At 33.1% G+C, this 20,018-nt stretch overlaps 1 long non-coding RNA gene across 1 annotated transcript; it reads right to left on the bottom strand.

The window, feature by feature from the left end:
• Positions 1-4,736: 4,736 nt before the first annotated feature.
• LOC146993478 (uncharacterized) lies at positions 4,737-19,582 on the bottom strand. Its single transcript, XR_015038772.1, has 3 exons — positions 19,070-19,582; positions 5,114-5,151; positions 4,737-4,813 (listed from the first exon to the last, which is right to left on the bottom strand). It is a non-coding gene; the product is annotated as an uncharacterized LOC146993478 (long non-coding RNA).
• Positions 19,583-20,018: the final 436 nt, after the last annotated feature.

The following is a 20,018-nucleotide window of genomic DNA, read 5'->3' as shown; positions in this document are numbered from 1 at the left end:
AACTAATCTTACTTCAGAAAATTCTCAATACACAGTTTTATAGTTTTACATATATGTAACAATTATGAGTGCAATCTCATAAAAATATATTAACGTAACCTTCTCATTTGTGGTGTCAAAAATCAAGATCCGAAAGAGATTAAAATGTTACACCTACTGATTGTTTTTGTAAACTTATTAATTTATCACCTGAGAAACTTGCAATATTTTCACATGATGCTTCTAAAATAGCATAATAATATACTGGTAAAGTAAAATGGAGAAATGACTACTCTACTTTCAACAATTTCATAACAACGTATCCTTCATAAGAAGAAGCAGGGTATTTTACATATAAGGTAAAAAATACAATCTCCTCTGTACGACACGACATTGATTTTTCCCATATATACTGGGAATGCAAGACAGTTTTTCCTAGAAAGTCCTCCACAGAGGCATCTGTTTTCTTAAGCAGATTGCTTTTGCCACATTTCAGTAACCTTGATTTAAGTATAAAACTGGATAATATTTTCTTCCTGCATGAAATGTGTTGACAGAGTTTTAGAAATATAAACCATCTTGCAGTTAGTGTGATAATACGAACTTTTGGTACTTACATATTGTACCATCAACCATGAAAGTTGTGCCAAGGGCTCCTGTGGTATTCTGAGCCACACATTTGTATACAGCAGTTACAACAAACCATACATCAATCTCTCTGCAGAATACATGAAATAACCCTGGTGTGCAAGTATCCGACCCACTTCGTGAACAAACTTCCGTTAATTACTACTGTTTTATTTGCCCTCAGATTTTACCGAAAGCTCATTTTAGAACAAACACTATGAATACAAGCTGTCTACAGGTAATTGTTCCAATCTCTTACTGTTTTGTTGGCTAGTTCCACATTCAAAAGATGTTATTTATCTCGACCAGCTGTAAAAGAACTGGAGTACAATCACAAATGTGATTCTACCTAGCTTACTAAGAATATTTGAGGTTACATTCTAATGAAACCGCAGATATTACGAATGTGGTGTGATATTGATTTTGGCCATAACTGGTATGATCGCGTTGACTGACGACAGTTTCACGGTCGACTGGATAATACGCAAATACCGAATTTTTAGTTACAAAAAGGCATTAGTGCAATTTAAGAAACACGTGCCATGAGTAAAGTGTTTCTTTGCTTCCATATAGCTGGTGTTATATTTCATTAGAAATGTACCGGCATGTCGTACTTCTATAAAGAAATGGAGAAAATTGTTCTTTATGTAGCATAGTTTTGTGTTGTTATGAATATGTATTTTCTGAGTTTTATAAAAAAAAGTTAAAATTTTCATTCCTTTGCAAAAAAGTGTGGTAGTTATTCTAAAAAAAGTGTTTGTTATTTTTTAGGTTCTGAGTACCCTCCGCTTTTTATCATCTGGTAGTTTCCAGTATGTACTTGCTTATGTGTTTCATGCAGAAGTGTTACAGGCTACAATGTGCAGATTTTTGACCGTGTGCTTTCTGCCCTTATGCATCTAGCACATAAATGTATCCAATATTCTCATATTGAAAATCAGCTAGTTGAAATTCAGCAAGAATTTTACGAAATCCTCGGCATTTCCAAACGTTGTAGGTGCAATATTTTGCACACACATTACTATTAACAAACCAGCAGTGCCCGACTGGTTTGTCTTCATTTACTGGAAAAATAAATTTTCTATTAACGTTAAAATGGTAAGAAATATAAGATAATAAGTATAATATTATAGTCATTTCAAATAACTGCAAGAAAAATGTTTTATTATTATTATTCAAATAATAATAACAAAAAGCTATCTATACTTTATTATAACTATAGTGAAGTATAGATATTAATAATACAGAAGCTTTTTTGTAATCAACTATTTACTATAATTACTACAATTTAGTTAAAAAAAAAGGTACCTATAATGTTATCCTTTTTCAGTTTTAACATTTGATTGCATATTTTTAATAATGAAAAAACAGTGACATATTTTTATTAAAAATGGAAAGTAAACTCCATTTTTTAAAAATATTAAAGATTGATTTATCAAAATATCAAAGATATTTAATGTTAAAAATCTGTGTATTAAAATTTCAGATGAAACTTTCTTTTGACCTAGAATTTGTGTGTTTTTCTAGGTATGTGATGTTGATATGAGGGTTCTCGATGTTCCAGCACGATATCCAGGCAGTACTCATGATGCATTTATATGAAGTTTGAGTGAACTCAAACAAAATCTAGATAGTATTTTGTCGTATCGTGCATATCTTCTGGGAGACAGTAGATATCCATTAGAACCACATTTGATGACACCATTTTTAAATCCCAGTTTATCTTGGGAATATCTCTACAATGAGAAACACAGAAACGCTTATGGAGCTATAAAGAGATGTTTTGGTGTAATCAAATTAAGATTTAGGGCACTGCACGATACTGGTGGAACACTACTGTATTCACCAAGCAAAATATGTAAAATGGTCATTTTCTGTGGCCATTTTACGTAATATATGCTTAAGGTATGGTATTGAAAATCCTGTGAATCATTCCTGTAAATTATATTTAGATTTTGAAGCTAGATAATGAAAACCCAAAGTGGGAGATAATGAACCTCTGGCAAAGGTGAAATCCCCTTCGTGGATAATAAAGAATGTATTATGAACAAAAATTACTTTCATAACATATTCTTGGGTACCCACAAGCCATGTCTAAAATTTGAACATGTAACTAAATTCACAAACCTGAATGATTTTAATCGATAATAATAATCCTAAATAATTTTATTTGGCCTGCTTTCAAATGCATACTGACAACATTTATCATTATTGCTCTTCTGAACTTTCTTGTTTCCATCATTTATGTTTTCAAACTCTTGAACACCAGAAATAACTTAATAGGCTCAATGTATGTTTCAGTGTCTCAGGTTTCAGTGTTGGTACGCCAGTCATGTTTTATGATAGTAGGTCACCATAAATTAGAATTGCACTTAATTAATCTAAAACTTAGCAATAAGATTCACTGCACCGAAATTCTGTTTCTTCCAAAAAGTTAAATGTTTTCCTTTCGCTCCCTTCCCTAGGGCAAGCTAGAGAATTTGCATGTAACAATACACATTTAATAGCATAACAACTTCCAGTTTATTTATAAAGTACAAATTAAAACTGACATATTCTGTCAAAGATATTTAAATGCATTTCCTGAAAACAATTATTTCACTCTTTATGTATACGCAGGCTTCTTGGGGGGGGGGGCAAAACAAATATTGGACAGTTCAATTTTCCTCTACCATTCCTGTGAGTGTGTTTTTCGATTAAGCAGGCTTTTATTGCAATTTCTGATAAGCATAACATGTAAAGAACAAACAGCCTATGATCCAGGCCTCCATATCCTCTTGTTTTATTTAAAGAATATACATTTTCCCTCTAATCCTAGATTTTAAAACATTAAAGTAAGGAAGAGATCGTTTGCTCTACTTAGATTTATATCATCATTACGCATTTACTATAACTTACTGCAGACTTACCTAAATAGCTTTGCCATTAAAAGAAATACATTTAAGTAAAATTATGAGTTATTTTTTAGCCAAAAAAGAGAAGGGAGGAAATAACTGTCATTCACTTAATTTTGTAGTAAGTGACTCAACATTGTTATTGTAAACCAGAGAATAACCATACTTTAATAGTTGTCGTGTTTAAGTTACTCTGTATTTTTAGAACTTCAAAATTAGAATGGCAATTTTATCTGCCATTATTATGGAGCTGTAGAATGTCGGATGTTATTTCTTCAATGATAAAAAGAAATGAAATTTTTAATACCACATTTCATTCATATAATTTCTTATTAACATAATTGAAAAACAATTTAATTCATTTGATGTTATATCTGAAAATTAAAATTTGTAATACATTGTAAAACATTGTAATAAATGAGATAATAAATTAATAATTATGTTTTGATTTTCTATTACAGCAGTTTGATTTGCAACTGATTGCTTATACTAGTCACGTATTTCACATAGTACATTAAATGTATTCTTCTGTGTTCAATTATTTCCTTTTCCGCAGCTGTAATATCATCTCTCTTCCTTTTTTAACCTCAGTTTCCTGCTTCTTCCTGCTTCGAATAGTTGAGCTTCTATCTGAGGGGAAAATTTTAAAATATTCTTAATTTTTATATTTCATTACGTAAAACACTTTTTATAATTAATTAAACAGTGAAACTTGCCTAAAAAGGGACAATTCATATTATTGATTTCTTTAACATTCAATTTTTTTTCTTTATAGTTTTTAATACCGTTTATAGATCAAGAAGATTTTAAGAATATTATTTTAAATTCTTAAAAAAACTTTATATTATGTTCTTAATAAAAGACATACTTTGTATATAATGTTCTCAATAACTGATGATTTTGATAAGAATTAAAATAATAACTCTTCGTATGAGACATCTTTATTTACATCTGTTACAATTAATTTATACCATTAAAGTTTTTCTGTAGGGAGGAAAAGAAGGATCCAGAAAACACTAGATTTTATGTAATACATAGAAACTTGTCGTTCCTAAATACCATTGCGGATCTCCTCATGGCACAGGCGTGGAATTTTCTAAAGTTAAAAAAAAATAAATTAGCATAAAATAAGAACAATTTACTCAACAATCTTGATTGAAATATACATGCTTTGATAATATACAGAGCATATTGCATAATCAAAGTTAGGAGATTATATACTATGAGATACTTTACATGTTTATTATGTACCCTGTTTCTGTACGCCTAGCACCTCATCCACTATTTTCTATACGATTCATTAAAGATACTTCCTGAAACATAATTTAAGATTTAAGAGAAACATGCATACTTCTAATTTATACACAATAATCTGACAAGCATTGATTTCAGGTAAAGAGCTACATGTATTATATCAAGGAGAGAATGAATAAGTATAATTTGCCCTTATCCTACAAATACTTAAAAATATTTACATAAAAAAATGAATTATACATAGTGTTAGAAAATTTTTATTACAAAACAAAACAAGAGTTGAAAATTTTAATGCAGTTTTTGTCAATATTTTACTTTCTTAAAATTTATATAAATGTATAAAAACTTGAAATGCATACCGTAATTGGCTGGAAAACTTGTGGTATTGTGCTGCACTCTAGGGAAAGGGAAAAAATATACAATGAAGCAATTATAATAATAAAAGGTATTTGCGTGTTATTGCAACCAATTTAGTAAAAAATACCAAATTTTCAAAATGTGCTAAACTCTGGCAATCATACGCATCAAAACTCTTCATCAAGCAATGTCATCATTTTCGTACGTGTTCTTTGTTGTATTCCAAGTTCCAATGGTTTCTAGATGTGAATCATTACTTTTTACATTAAACTCAGTTTTAAAATACTGCTTGTGGAACTTACCATAAAAGGAAGAAACTATGTTAAAATATTTTAGTACAAAAATCCCTAATGGAAACAAAGATGAGATGAAAATTTTGTAGATAGACGGTGTGCAATGTCAAGTTTATGTCTGTTTATGTCATGTTTATGCAATGTCAAGTTCTCTGATTTTTTTAAAAGCGAAAACAGATTATTTTGCACAAGTAGAGAAGAACAGCGCTAAAACAATAGACAAAAAATTTGTGAAAGATGTTTTATTTTTTAAACTATCATATAATTTTTATTTAATAATTAAAATTAGTACTTTAAAATTTGTTAAATATTTTTCCCTTTTATATATTGTTAATGTTTTGCCGACATGGCTAAATATTGATAATTTGAGTATGTTAAAAGCAAGCCGCAAAAGTAACATACCTGTCCTGATAAGTAATTTTTATCTTTTCATTTGTAAAGACGACCAATTTGGGCCAAGGTGGTTGTGTTAATGCTTAAGTACCAAACAAAATATTGAAGAATGCATAGTGAAAGATGGTAACCAGAATAGCAAAAGATATAATTAATATATGCAATGAAAGAAATCTTATTAAAAGACGACTTTCGTTGTCAGTTGGAGAAGCATGACACAGTTACAGTAAAAAAATTTAGCTTTTGTTCCTGCACCTGCAGCTTTTAATAACCAAAAATTGTTTTTTGAAAATTTATGAAATAGTTCTGAACAAACTGATATCAAGCGAGAATGGGTCCTAACTTAAGAAGCAGATAGTGTACTGCAAATCACAATATAATGAGCAAAACACAAAGCGTAATTTATAAATTAACCTTTACACTGGATGTATATATTAGATTAATATCACATTAGAATTATCACTCACTACAATTCAGGGTTTCATATAATTTTCATTTAATTGTATTACATTGAAATACTTTTTATTTCATTTTTATATTTTCCCAATCATGGACAATATAAATCTTAAAATTGCTGTTAACTGTTTCATCACATAATGAATGTCTATCTAAGGGAAGGAATGCCTGCATGGAAGACATTCTAAGGAAGACTTGGTATTCAAGTTACACATGGGAAAAATAATGAAACACTCATGCAGCCAGCTTTTTCAGGTAGCTTTAAAGAGACACTGGGATGGCGGTATTCAGCACGCTTATCTGCTTGGCCGCAGATGGGCTTATTAATTATTATATAATTCAAGAACTAGTAAATTTTTATATGGTAAATATGCCTACTGTCACTTCAGAATTATGTATCTGCATTGAACTAGAAAAATATAAAAAAAATTAATTTTAAATTAAACTTACCATTAGAAGAATTAAACTAATGCTATAATTCGAAAATGGGGAAAAATTGTTGTATTTAAAAAAAGTTTAAATTTTTGAGAATTTAACTAAAGTGTAAGTTTTTGAGAAAATACAGTTATTAAAATTTTGAACAGTAAGATATACTTTACACATACCTGTTGCTTCAGATTACTTTGGAGGGAATTTTTATAAGATAAAGAAAATAAAGTTGTACACATTACATTACATCTCTGTATCTTTCTTTCGTTTTCAAGACTGGAACACTTCTCTACACCACACTACAGCACAGTAAACACTTAGCCATAAGCTCAAAGGAATCATGGGAACCGATGATTTTTGTTTACATCGAAACGCAGTCTCATTTGATGATTGATGTAGTTCATCGGACAAACTCTCCTGAAATGAAAGCAAACTAGCTCCATCCATAAACTCCGCTTTGATGTCATCAGTTGCCAGACCGGTAAAGCGTTGCACCTGAATTCGATTTACGAGACGATAGTAGGAACGCCTCTTGCTAGCCAAACTTTGCAAATTGCCAAAGCGTTGCACTTGAATTTACCCCTAACACTTACTCGACTAAACGTTTGGTTTTAACTGGCGTCCCCCAGGGGTCACCATTAGAGCATAAACCTCTCAATATTTATTTGAACGATATACCCACCACAACCAACACTACACTAGCATTGTATGCTGAACACACAACGATCCTTGCTCAAAATGCATTTCTTAGCCCAGTTATACAACACCTTCAAAATCACATACATTTACTAGAGACTTGGCTACTGAAATGGAAAATTCAGATCAACATTGAAAAAACAATTGCTATAGTCTTCAGTAAGAAGAGAAAAGTTGAACAAAACCTGCAGTTTTATGGAACCTCATTGCCCTGGTCTAAGCAAGTCACTTATCTTGGGGTGATCCTCACAAGTTCTCTCACATGGTACCCACATATACACTTTATCAATTCAGAAGTTTCGGGTTCGTAAAGCTAAACTCAACCCCTTAATTGCCCGAAACAGCGGTCTTCCTATAGATAATAAGTTACTCATTTATAAATCCATTCTGGGTCCTATGCTCTGTTACTCTTGTCCAGTCTGCGCATATTCATGTAAAATACTACGTATAAAACTTCAAACTACCCAGAATGTTGTTCTGCGGCAAATTACAAACTCACCGTACTATATAAGAAACAATACAATTCATGCGGAACTAGGCATAATTTTACTACCACCTGGCCGGAGAGTTTCACATTCGTAACTCTGAACTCAGAATTTATAATTACGATTATAAGAGCGATACTAATAAAAAAAGGCTAATGTCCATTCTCAATCCAAATGTAATCATGGAAGTCTGATTTTTATATTTACTTTGTCATGTTATTCGGTATTCTTTGGTTTTTATTTATGCATATTTATATTTATATCTTGTGCGTATTGTATGTACTTGTTCACCACTCGAGTCCTATTGATTCAAAATTACCTTGATAACATAGATTCCGTTAGATAGCTTTGCTGTTTGAATTTATAGTGCGTGAATCTTTTCAAAATTTAAATTAAAAAAAATACTTTATCTCAAATAAGTTACTTTCTAAAATATTTCGAAACTTTCAACTATGTTCGGTATGGAGTAAGGTGTCAGCCTAGGCATCCTGTAATACATCCTAGAATATGGAAAATAATCTCATAATTAACTTAGCAATTTTTTTGTAGATAAGGGTATGCAGTTACTTATCTTCCTTTTTCTAATCTTTTTTAGATTATACTTTTTAGGAAAAATCACCAGTAAAACTTTATTAAAATAATTTATTAGACTTTTTTAGTGAATTATGTCAGTTTAAAATTATATTAAGTACTTATAAGTTGCATTAATTTTCTGTGCTTATGTTTTCATTTTACATTTTCAGCAAATATTTATTAATTAAAATATGGAAGTAAAAATTTTCCTTCTTTCCATCTTGCGCTCACAAATCATTATGCGAGTATCCTTTCACAATTATTAAAGACTGAATTATAAACGCATGTCTGCGATATTATCGTCATGCGATGATTTGTAGGTACTTCATTTCTTGCCACGATATTTCGACGATGATGTTTTTAAACTGCGAAGTTTTTGAACCGCTTTATTTTCAATGACAATATTTTGAACCACGATGTTTTCTCTTTGCTTTATTTTCTCCAACAATGTTTTGTGCCATGACGTTTTCGCCTTGCGTTTTCGTCCGCGATGTTTTCGGCGGCCATAATTTGGCCACCTCAATCACCACACCTGAATCCATGTGTTGTTTACCTGTAGGCTCTTTGAGAAGAATAGTTTTCCATTACAATGTAGCATCTCTGCCGAAACTGAAAGAACGTATGTCCCATCTCGTGTGCAATATTTCAAGGTACGTATTACAGGATCGAATGCTGAGCACGCTATTTATGACCTCAGATGATAGTTGATAATAGAGGCCATCAGATAAAATATGCTTTACCTTGATTATTCAAATCAACACTGATTCAATATCAGTTTTGAGCAAAGTAGAAATGAGGGCTTTAGCGGCAGCGTTTCGAAGCTAATTTTTCCAGATTGTTTCTTTTTCATCCCTTCATAGAGATTCTCTTACATTTCATAATTTTCTGCTGAACATTTTAAACTTGAGGTTGGAGTAGGGGAACTTCTGTTACAGACAACCCGTAAAGCTGAATTAATCCAATATTCCTGAATTTGGATGCAGTTTGATGCAATCAGTATTCGACCATTCTTCAATAAGGGCTTGTTTAAGGGCAGATTTGCTTGAAATCTTCTTTTTTCTTATTTTTAAATCCAAAGAATTCCACAAATTTTCCAAAGGATTTAAGTCTGGTGATTGTGGTGGAGTGGCAAGTTTTCTGGGTACATTATAAAGCAACCACATACGTGTTATACCGGCAGTGTGCTTGGGATCGTTGTCTTGCTGAAAATAGTACGAATTACTGATACCCAATTTTATTGCACTTTGTGGCAAGTTATCTCGCAACACATCAATATAGGTTCGAGCTGTCATATTCCCATCAATGAAACACAAATTACCAACTCCTTTGCTAGCCATGCACCCCCAAATCATAACAGAACCTCCTCCATATTTAACTGTAGGTAACACATTTTTGGTATGAAAAGCAGTACAAGGTTTTCTCCAAACTAATTTCCTGCCATCTGATTTAAAGATATTGAACTTAATCTCGTCGGAGAATATGACATTTTTCCAGAAATCAATTGGCATATTTATATATTCCTTACCGAATTCAAGTCTCTTCAGTCTATTTCGTTCAGTTATGAGAGGTTTTTTCCTTGGAGATCTCCCATAAATGTGTGCATCGTGCAGGACATTTCGAACACTTTGGGCACAGATTTGAATTCCAGATGTTGAAGCGACATCATTGACTAAAGTAATTGCACTAACAAATGAACTTTTCGATGCTTCTCTTATGATTTTTCGCTTTATTCGCAGTGAAAGTTTCTTTGGGCGTCCAGAGCGCAAGTTATTTGATGTAGATCCTCTTTCTTTATGACGTTTTATAATATACCGAACAATAGAAAAGCAAACATTTACTTTTTTACCTATTTCTCAATAATTTAGGCCATTTGCACGTAGAGAAACAATTTTTTCGAAATCGGCAGTTCAGATTTCTTAGGTGCCATTACAATTTGAAATCGACAATCAACTGATAACGTTTCGACAACACCTCCTTTTATAGTCGTCTTACGTATGTTATTTACTGCGGGATGACTGTCAAATAATAGCATAAAAATGCTGAGTTGAGTGTGCAAATACATTTTTGACATAAGCTATTTTAATATTGTTGCAAAAAATGTTTATTATTAATATTATTGTATTTTTTGTAATTAATTTAAATGAATAAGCTTATTCTATTTTTTAAATGCCAATTTTTGTGTTTCTTAATGCATTTTCTTATAAATTGTGAACAAAAATGTTATGTGTGCAAATACTTTTTGTACCCACTGTATAATCTAAACAAGGAAGAACTTCAAATGATAAATTTCGCCAAGCTATTGGAAGTCTTTTGTATATATCGTCTATCACAAGACCAGATATCACAGCTTCAACTCACATACTCAGTAGAAGGTGGAATAATACACGTCAAAAGGACTGGAATGCTGTTAAAAGAATCATTAGCTACTTAAATACGACAAAGAATATATCCTTACAAATTTCGTCGAGTGAAGAACCTAATATTACAGTTTATTCAGATGCTGATTGTGGACAAGGTATTGAAGATAGAAAATCTACATCAGGAAGTGTTATTTTATTAGGAAAAAACTGTATTTCGTGGTTTTCAAGAAAACAAACTTGTGTTTCTTTATCCTCAGCAGAAGCTGAATATGTTTGCACTATCGCAAGCTACGCAAAAACTATTATGGCTATTAAAATTAACAGAAGATTTCAATCTACCCCAAACTCTACCGATAAAGGTATTTGAAGATAATCAGTCTACTATAAGACTTGTAGAATCTGAAAAACTCAGTTCGCGGACAAAACATATTAATACAAAAGTTCAGCATATACGCGACTTGAATAGCAAAGGAATAGTAAAAGTTGCTTATCTTTCGACAGAGCAAATGGTTGCTGATATTATGACTAAACCAATTCCTAAAGCTAAATTTCAGTTTTGCAGGAATGAATTGCAATTAGTATGAGTTTCATTAGCAAAACAGGGGCAATGTTAGCATAAATTTAGGTATTTTGCATAATGAAACTCGAAAGGCATACGAAACGAACGTGCGCCAAGATATACACTGGTGTGCAAAAATTAAGGACGAGACGGTTTTTTCAATATAACTTTGTGCAAAAGCTTTCCAAATCAACACATTTAATACCGTAAGATCCCCAATACGTAAGGACATGAGTAATGTAAGCAACACTTACTAAAAGAGAAATCAGAGGGATAAAAAGAAGCTTTATTGAAAAGTAGCATGGAGCGCAATGCGACTGAAGGCCGAAACATCCCTGTGATGGGTGTCCAGCAAGAATTACCCGGTCTTTAATAGGGGATATGATCTCCCTTGACTGCTAGGCAGGTTTCACAGCGTCTGCCCATGCTGAGAATGAGGGTGTCAATGAGTTGTTGAGGCATTGCTGCCCATTCGTCTTGCAGCGCCAATCGAAGCTCCGGAATCCTTACTGGTGGTAAGGTACGAGCTGCCAAGCGTCTGCCTAGAAAATCCCATACATGCTCGATGGAACTGAGATCCGGCGATCGTGCCGGCCAATCCATACGTTCAATATCCTCACTCTCTAAGAGCTGTTCGACAGCTACTGTGCGATGACATGGTGCATTGTCGTCCATGAAAAGGAACTGCGGACCCATAGCGCCTCTAAAAAGACGCACATATGGAAGAAGAATCTCGTTACAATAACGGGTCCCGTTGACTGAACCTGCGTCGAAGATGTGAAGGTCTGTACGACTACCAAGCATGATGCCTCCGAGACGATAACACCGCCACCTCCATACCTGTCCGTTTCAATGATGTTCGAGGGATGATTGCGGCTTCCCCGCTCTCTCCAGATGAGTATGCGATGAAAATCGCTACTCACACTGAATCTGCTCTCATCTGTAAAGAGTACTCGTCCCCATTCATTGTCTCTCCAATTCCGGTGTTCCCGGCACCACAGAGAACGCCTTCTCCGATGGGCAGGGGTTAGAGGTACACACCGTACAGGGCGTCGTGCAAACAGACCACCACCGTGCGGTCTTCTGGCCACGGTAAAACGCGATATCGGGCGTCCAATCGCCTGTGTCGTGTGTCTAGCGATTTCTCCCGCTGTCTGCCGCCTGTTTCCTCTGGCCTGTAAGGCAATATACCGGTCATCTGCGGGTGTGGTTCCTCGTGGACGACGACTACTAAACCCCCGGATAGCCTGTAGTTTGAAATTGTCTCCAAAGTCGTGAAACGATGCGGTGAGCAATTCCGAACTCTGCAGCCACACTTGTCACACTGCGGCCTTCCTCCAACTTCCCAATGATTCGACCTCGGGTAAAAGCATCCAGATGTCGTCTAACAGATTGATTATTCGCCATTTCTCGCTGAGGCAGCAACTGTGTGATTTTAACTGCTATACGGCGTGCAATCTCTTTGCCAGAAATACTGATCTTACACCGAAAACATGCTTTATACTACTCAGACACTCCCCCATTACGTCTACCTGCATATCTGCGCATGTGCTACCGTACATCACCTTACTTAATCTCCTGATTGGTCTTTCTGTCCGCTCTGCCTCTTCGTTCAGCTGATATGCTATTTTTTCGACTTCGTCCTTAATTTTTGCACACCAGTGTATATTGGCGAGAGAAAGTAAAGTTCGCGAGCAATGCACTATATTTGACTTTCACCTTAGCTACGTGTAGTGTTCAGGTACGGTGTCCAAAGTATGTTCCTGTTGCTGTTTCTTTTTTTTTTTTATTGCCTAAAATAGGCAAGCTTGATGATATATAGGACTGATGATGATTCTGTGTAAGTTATCTTCTTTTCGATAATTCAGTGTTTTAATGTCTGTGAAGATTATTACTTTTTGTTATGCTTAAGTTAAGCAAAATTATCCTATTTTATTAAATAAAGATTTCGTAGTTAATTTTTTGAGTTATGATTCTTTAAAGAAAACTGTGTTTGAGGAAACTTACTCATTACGCCTTCAGTGCTAATGCACAACCAACAGGAGCACGTGAGAAATTAACAATTTAAGTGCAGAAGAACGAAGCTCAGTATATCAGTTTTAGGAGAAAAAAAAATAGTGATGGGTGTAAAGTGCCAATCCTTGACGGCAGCGCTTTTCGAATACTAACTTCTGTCTCCATTGTATGTCTTATTTTTAATACTTCAAGGAGATTTTTAACAATTCTCGGAAATGCTCTTTAGTGCTTTGTGTACCACTCTGGCGTATTCTGCTATTCCGAATTTAGTAATAGATTTAATGTTTTAGTAATAGATTTAATGTTTAAGAAAACACATGTTGGTTGCCTATGAGAATTTATAGGTAGAGAAACAATGAATACCATATTTTCTTCCCAAGAAGACTTGAAAAATTAGTAACAATAAATACAAGAACATCATATTTTTCAATTTTTTTTTAGCTAAGTTTACAAAAGCAAACAAAATCAAACCTTATTACTCTTCATGTCAGGAAGACAATTCTAGATTAGTCCCAGAAACAGAGCTTAAATTGTGCCCGATCCCGGTTCCGATACTTCTTAATTCTTAAGATAAATCACAATTTTAGCGTGGCCGCACTGAAGCCCTAAGGAAGAGGGTTTATAGCATGATTTTAATAAATGTTTTATCTCTTTGCACTTGACTGAAGTACTCGTATAATTACTATGTATTTTAAAAACTTAAATTTTTAATTATTTTACTATTTTATTAGTCCAAAGGGACAATTTGCCCAGCAGGACTATTAATTTTGTTTTGGCATTTTGCGTCGATTCACGATAAGCGTTTTTTCACTTTTCAGATTGTTGCCACCAAACATGATCGCCCTGTATTATATTAAAAGAAATTAAATAATGACGAATCTGGATGAACGTATGTATGTTTCTCGCACTGTGATAAAACAACGGTACCTAGAGCCATCAAAATTTGAATAACGTAATCTTCCATAGACTATAAACATGTGGGAGCCCTAATTTGAATTTGAAATTTGTTTTATTATCGATTTCATATTTTGTAACACTTCCAAGGAATTTTGATTAACAAACTCAACGATTTCAAAGCGAACAATGGCAACACTGTACGGGAAAAAAAAAAAAAAAAAAAAAAAAAAAAAAAAAAAAAAAAATATCTCCAGCGCGCGAGACCCTGTATCGGAAATTCTAAAGATATGCTAATTTAAAAATCATTTTGCAATATTGCTATTAAAATTGAATTTTATGGGTTGAGTACGTAGAACGTGATATTTAATAAACAAAGGTAACGCACAAAGCGAACAATTAATTATCAAGCGAACAACAGGGACGTTAAGAAAACGGCTCTTTCGACGTAATTTAAATTAATTTTATTTTCTTATTTCTTTGTTGTTATTCGTCTTTCCTAACGGCCTTTCATAGGGCTCCGGCACTTCTAACTTCAGAAATTAAGCCTTGCTTAGGAAAGACATTACTCATGCAGGGCTGATCTCTTGTGACCACACATTTCTTTTCTTTCTTTTTCATGCTCCGCATCCACGTTTGTTTTGCATGTTTTACACTTTTGATATGTATTGGTCACTTCTGCTTTGCATTGGAAATACCAGATCCTTAAAAATCTTAAAAGTCCTTAAAAATCTCACGGTCAGCTGCACTAGACTGTCTGGTGCTGCCACCTATTCAGACAAATGACAAACAATTTTGATAGAATCCTTGAAGTTCATTTAAAAATGCCCTTCAACGAAAGCTAAACTGCGAAAGATTTTATAACAATTTTGGCGGAATCTTTGTTTATAGTCACCTGAAAATGTTTATTGACAGAAAGAGAACTGTGAAAGATATATATATATATATATATATATATATATACTTGCACAGAAGAAAGAAAGTAAAAATAAGCTAATGCTTTAAAGCAAATTTGATATTGCAGTTCCATAGTAAAGAAGGTACATCAAGTATAAACAAGAATAGCTTTTCAAATATTTTTACAAGAGTAGTTTGACACTAACACAACCAATATATAGTTTTAAGTGATTAAATTTGCTATTTTGGCTAATCTTCCATAAGCGGGGTAAGTTGACGCCAAATTATTTTGTCTTCAAAATTTGGCGATTTTTTTTGGGGGGGGGGCGGCAATGAGAGCACTACGATATGATTTTTAAACGTAAACAGAAACTTTTAAGTTTTGCAGTAGTGAAACGCTGTTATTTTATGTAAACAGAATTGTAAAATGAGATGATAAAATGCTATATATATAAAACAAAGTCCATCAGCTTCGCAAGTAAAAACATAGTCCTATCTATGTAATTCATTATAAAATAGTATAATGAATAGTAAAATAATAAATTGTGTAACATCAAGAAAATGTGTTCAAATTTACTAACAACGGATGCATCATAAACTCATTAAAATATACAAGTTACTATCGTCTTGGAAATCAACACACTAAACAACTTTCGTTCAAAACTTTAAACATTCCACATCTTTGGATTGCCAAATGCTAGAAACAAAACTATAAAAAATAATTAACTGACCCGGAAAACATTAACTAAATCAAATTAAATGAAAACATTCATAAATTATAAATTTCACGCCATCTGAAATCCAACATTGCCACAGGAAAACATATGGCCGGAAACCACAACCAAATCAAAATCGCCCCAAATTGAAAACTCTCACCAAGTCTCGCGTTCACCCGATTATGGAAAATTAACCCCTGCTTAATTATTTGCAGTGGCGTAAATAAGGGTATACGAAGAATGCCGTCATCGCATAGGGACCCAAAAGTCCACAGGCAGTGCTTTAATTGCGCCGGAGCCCTAAATAGGATGAGCTTCGGTACTTCTTTTTATAAAACTGAACCAAAATTTAAAGGGGAAAAATTTTAGAATTCCTAACGTTTTAGTTTAACAGTAAGTTTAGTTTAACAGTTTTAGTTTAACAATAACAATAATAATAATTTCCCTAGAAATAAGAACTCATGAGAACATGAGACGTTCAAGTAAAGTCTCCTCACTCACATGCGAAAACCTTTCTCTTTATAAATTTGGGGGAATTTGTTTAGGAACGCGTAAATTTCTCGCCATGCCATCGTATCTAGTGTATTGTTATCGATGCTTACAGTTAGTTATCTTCGCATGATAAAAAATTGTGTTCTTTTATGTGCGTTAAGTGACAGCGAGTACAACAAGAGTGAAATACTGAGATAAACTGCTAAAGCACGACCTATACATTCTTTCCCACTTCGTCTTTCCCACTATATCCACTAATGGGGGCAAGCGTAACCAGCAACTTTACATTCATCCTTAGGAGTCAGATTTAGGACTCATTTTACCCCTGACACACATCTGTTTGATGGCTATAATTATATCAGCACAGAGCAGCGGTCAAAGAGAATGTTCTTTCTCACCAAACTTCCCCTCATTTTTTGTTTCCACCCACTCATATCCTTATTCTGTTTCGCCCTGGAATTTTCATCAGCTATACTATAGTATATTTAATTTTTGTGATGATAAAAGAACTTCCCCTCCTATGATCAGAGCTTAAACTGGGCCAGTGCATCTTAGTTTTTGTAATAAATCATAATTCTAGCCGGAACGCACCGGAGCCCTAATAAGAAGGCTGCGGTACTTCTTTGATGTAACTGAATAAGGATTTCAGTAGAAATTTTATCTCGAAAATTTTATTTTAACAATAAAAGTATATTAAAAATCGCTTATTAAATTTCAATTTATCTCTTCACATTTTATTTAATTTTAATTATTTAATTACTTCAAACTTAATTATTTCAAGAAATACAATTAACTATCTAATAATTATCAATTAAACTATAATTAATTATTTAATAACATGTTGATTAAATAACAATTTATAAACATTAATTAAATAGCTATTAATTACTAATTCAGAAGTCAAACAACAAAAATCAGCGTTATATTTTCAAACTTTCACAGGACTAGTTTCGATGGAAAATTACTGACTGAAAATTACTACTATTACTGAAAAAACTGAAAGAAAAATTAAATATCATACGCTTTCCCAAATGGCAATACACTGAAGCATGGAAGATAAATATATTTAATTTCGGATAGAGGTAACACATTTTTAAATTGCCGAGTCGTAAGATGAGCTTAACGTAAGGTGTTAACTTCTGATTAAACTTGAAGCAACTTTGCCGAGTGGCAATACATTGCTTTTAAACCTATGAATTTGCTAATCAAAATTTCATGAATTTCGCACAAAACAAGAAATAAATAAAAAATAATAATAACGCCCCCCCCCCGCGAAACTGAAAATTTTCGAGATTAACATGTTCGTGTGGAGAACTACGCATGTTGGTGTGTATGTATGTATGTGTATGTAATTATGTCAAAGCCTCGAGGGCTATCTGCCTAAGATACCTGCCTTCGTGGAGGACTTTCTAAGGGAAACTGGCTCGTATACACGTTACACATGGGAAAAACCACGAAAACGCCCATGCAGCCAGCCCGTTCGCGGGATTCGAACCTCGGACCGAACTACCAGTGTTCAGCGACTTTACCGCTCGGCCGCTGGTGCTACGCATGTTGGAAAACTGGTGGTTCGAGATGACCCACTTTTACACAGTAAGCGGAACATGCGTGCATGCATACATAATGCATACAGACAGTCAAACCGATTCTTAGTTACTTTATAAGATAAATAAAGGGGGGACTATCATGGATTTGATAATGAATTTTTAAATTTATTCTTTATATTATATTGAACTCTCAAGGAATAGATATTTATACATCTGGTTTCTACAGTAAAAAAATTATGACATCGTGAGTTGCCTGCCTCTATCAAGACATTTCAAATTTCTTTTAGAAATTTAAAATTTAAAAAATTTAATAATTTTTCGCCAAAAAATCGCCAAGTTACCATAATCCAAAGATCAACCCATTTGGTAAAATCCTAGTATACGGTGCAGCCTTGGCGCGAAAATTATTGCCAACACCAAAAATGATCCGAAGAACGTCTATATGTATATATACTATACACTATATACATAATACGAGTATATACTATGTTTAACTATATATTTTCTTTGAATGACCCGTTAACTACTCATCGTATATGTCCCGTTTTTACTGCTCATCATAAAGTCCCCAAAAGTAGCCAAATTCCGTGTGCACCGGATACTAGTATTAAACCGAGCATTTCATTGTGAAATATTTAAGTTTCAGAAAATTAAAATAGATTAAAAAAAAAAACAGTTCTTAAGAGTCACCTGAAACATTCATAACAGTATGAATTTAATATTTTGAGATTTTAATTTTACTTGCTTACTAATATAAATTTAACGATTAATAATTATGGCGAAAGCATTTAATTTTACATTTTGATAAATTAATTGCAGAACTTTAAATACATATAATTTACCAATAGCATTGCTTTAAATAACATTTTAAATTTAATTTTCTTTTTATCTAATTAATTCGACGCAAGTAATTCTTCTTCTTAATCTATATTAAAATTATTATAACATCTAATATTATAACTTCAGAAAAAAGAATATATTACAGCCGTTTGAAGTTTGTTTACGGCACTTCGCTTCCAATATTAATCACTTATCATTAACTCATTAACAAGATATCACAATTAGTGTAAAGCTTATAGAGTAAAGAAAACAACATAAATTATCAAAATAATATCATTTCAAGTAAAAACTATTTAAAATAATAATTCTTACCTCTGCTAACACACCAGGTCAATAAACTTGGATCTATTTTTCACCTATTTTTATCGATCTGTATATGCTACTAGGTACGTACTGATATCCACAGGGACTTTAAAATGGAATTTAACTCAGGAAATTTGCAGGGTGTCAAGAATATGGAGAAATTCGGAATTCAAAGTTATTCGGGTCATATGTTAGATCATATAAGGCAGTCTGAGTCCTGAGCTGTAATGATTTGGTTTTAAACGATTCCAGCTCCAACAGAAGGTATAATTGTGGAGTTTCTTGGGAACACCCATAATGCAGTGTTAGCAGTGTGGCATACAACAATATAAAATAACTAAGCCATTTATTTTGATTCCACTTCAAAGAACAGAACAAAGTAAGAAATAAAATTTACTTTTCCATTTAGTGAGACTAACATACAGTAAAGAATTAAATTACTTTCATGCCAAAAATTTAAAATTAGATCTTAGGTACCCAGTTCTTTTATTTGCACGCCTGCTACCTATCGAAATTTTCAAGTAAAAAAAAAGATGATTAATTGGAAGAAGTAACACCAAGGTTGGAAAATAACAAGGAAAAATCACTACTACCTACTGCAGTTGCCAAACTTCTTTCTCATAAATTTAGATTCCTACTTGTATGAGAAACTCGTTTTACATGTTGTGGTGGAGTAGAGAAACAGCAACAGCATACAACAGATTGGAACATAAGAAATAAAGTGTTCATAGAAATAAATCATACAAAGTGATAAAAGTAATAGTAACAATAATAGTATGAAATACGATAAATATTTTGAACAGCATCCTTCACAAACAAATAAAATTACATCTTTCTTTTGGTGTAAAGATCATCTTATTAACTGCGAAATGCCGTAGCGATGTAGTGTTGTTGTACATCGCTGAACTTTAAAGAAGCTCTTGCACTGTTTTACGTGTGCGTCCTGAGATCCACAGCC

Source organism: Stegodyphus dumicola, chromosome X1, assembly GCF_044657685.1.
Source record: "Stegodyphus dumicola isolate Sdum_Otavi_A_Nest chromosome X1, ASM4465768v1".
Taxonomy (NCBI): Eukaryota; Metazoa; Arthropoda; class Arachnida; order Araneae; family Eresidae; genus Stegodyphus; species Stegodyphus dumicola.
Note: the sequence above shows the minus strand (reverse complement) of the source record. Positions and strands in the feature narration are given on the sequence as shown.